The sequence below is a fragment of the Bidens hawaiensis genome, unplaced genomic scaffold, assembly GCF_021521415.1.
Source record: "Bidens hawaiensis isolate Kalapana, Puna unplaced genomic scaffold, B.hawaiensis_p1.1 tig00020334_1, whole genome shotgun sequence".
Classification (NCBI taxonomy): domain Eukaryota; kingdom Viridiplantae; phylum Streptophyta; class Magnoliopsida; order Asterales; family Asteraceae; genus Bidens; species Bidens hawaiensis.
The window spans coordinates 393,112-395,290 of NW_027493094.1; the positions used below are offsets into that span (position 1 = coordinate 393,112).

Below are 2,179 nucleotides of genomic sequence, written 5' to 3' on the forward strand. Positions count from 1 at the left end.
CAAAAACGGAGCCAAAACTCGGATTTTGAATCGGTGTCTCAATAGACCACAATCGGCAACAACAATAGGCCTGCGAAATGGCCAAACCACAGCACCGCTGGTGCATTTATATTAAAATTATAGCTTGAAAGCATGTATATGCAATAAATTTACCCATAATTCATTATAAGCAAAATAATATTGATGATAGTTTCGTCCTTTACCACCAAACGCTTCTTGCCAAGATAGTAAAAGTACCAATATATTCTCCCTCACATCCGAGTACAAAACATATACTCCTTGTAAGTTTGACTAAAAAAGTCATAAGTGAAAGTTAACTTCCCTCAGAACAAAGCTGGCAAAATAGTCAAAAAGAAAATGGAAAATTAACCATTTTGTTGACATTTGGATCGTTTCTAGAAAGCCTCTACAATTGTTGTGTCAATTCACTATCAATATCCTACATTGTTATTAGCAGTTGTAAATAAGTATGTGGAATTCAGAAAACATAGCATCAACATGAATACACAAAACCTAATATAAATTAGAAATTTAGAATTCAGTCTGATTTGTTACATACATAACTGTCCATAACTGGGTTCAATAATTCTAAACTTCCATAGACATGTTTACATACTAATTTTAAAGCTAAATCATTTGGTTATCGAATGCGAAGTGCATACATGATAAAGTAAACATTATTATTTTTTACATAAAGTTCAAAACAACGAACTAAATCGAAGTTTAAAAGCTAATCCAGTTAACATCCACAGTAAAGTCATCAGATTTAAAACTTTAAACTACCGAAACCAAATATAAGTGAACATATGAACGGAATATCGTACCGATTCGACGACGGCCACCACCACGTCAACGCCGCCTAGCTTCCCAAATGGAATCCAACAACAGCGAATCTGTGCACCAGAGTACTCAATCGCGACAGCTGGCAATGGTAACGAAACGAAATTACCAATCAATTTGACCGGCGCAAGCACCACGCCAATGACACCTAGAACAATAAATAAGGTGGACCACTGAACCACCACATCATCGCTACTCAGGGTTCGCCACCGCCACCAAGGCCCGACAACGGCAGACGGCAACGATTGAAGATACAGATGGAAGGACGAATTAAAGAAATTGAAGAGACTGTGGTGGCAGGTAGCAAGAAGGTCCTGCTCAGGAAAAAAAACTCCCACAGCACATTAAAACCCCCAATTGATAAGCTTTAAAACCCTAACAACTGAATCAAACCCCGGTAGAGACAAACGTCGGGGATACAGAGACGAGTAAGGATCAATTACCTTGTTGTATGATGACCGAGAAGAAATTACAGAGCATATGACTGTTTATGAATCACAGAGATGAGAACTTGTTAATTGTTGAAGAGGTGGTGGTTGAAAGAATGTGTGGCATTGAAGGAATTCATGAATAGTGTTTACAAGGTATGCCCAAGATTTGCTGACCGTTATTTCGATTGATGCTTGGGTTAAAGCATGTCTGCGGTCGAGTATAGGGTCATTCTTAAGTACCGTTTGATGGTCCCAATGTACCCAGAAGACAAAACATGTCCGATCTGCCGTAAGGCTTCCTAACAGACCCCACGGAAGGGAGATCCATTCTACGACCGGCAGATTTGCTCGTCTTTGGTTGGGGCGGGGGAAAACACGCTTGTGTTGACCTCACAGCGGTATCTCCTTTAGCTGGTTTGAGGGATAATGGGTTTGTAGCTGGGCAAGCAATGAAAAGGGCTGAAACGAAAAAGGTGGAGAAACATGCTAAAGCCTGCGAAGAGAACCAACATGTTTTTGTCCCTCTGGCTTTTGATACCTTTGGCTCCTTGGCATCGGAAGCTATCAGTTTCCTAACCAGGGTCCAACGGGTTGTGCATAGCAATGTGTCGAATCCAAAGGGGCAGGGGTATGTCTTTAGCAGGTTAGGGTTTGCAATTCAGAAAGGGGTGGCGGCGCAGCTTGTTGCCCGCCTACCTGCTATGTTGATGTAATATCTATGTTTCTTAATAAAATTCACTTGAAGTTAAATATATATATATATATATATATATATATATATATATATATATAGTAAGAGAAAAAATCAAATAAAAAGTTTGATTATCCTAAGAAAACTAGGAAGGAGGGTATTTTTGTCTAATACCTTAATATTGAAAACCCACTTAATTTAATTTCAAAAACCCACT

The 2,179-nt window shown here is 39.1% G+C and overlaps 1 long non-coding RNA gene across 1 annotated transcript; it reads right to left on the reverse strand.

Moving 5' to 3' along the window:
• Window positions 1-377: 377 nt before the first annotated feature.
• LOC143560459 (uncharacterized) lies at window positions 378-1,363 on the reverse strand. The gene is made up of 3 exons (XR_013140124.1): window positions 1,284-1,363; window positions 989-1,154; window positions 378-863 (listed from the first exon to the last, which is right to left on the reverse strand). It is a non-coding gene; the product is annotated as an uncharacterized LOC143560459 (long non-coding RNA).
• Between the last annotated feature and the right edge of the window lie 816 nt (window positions 1,364-2,179).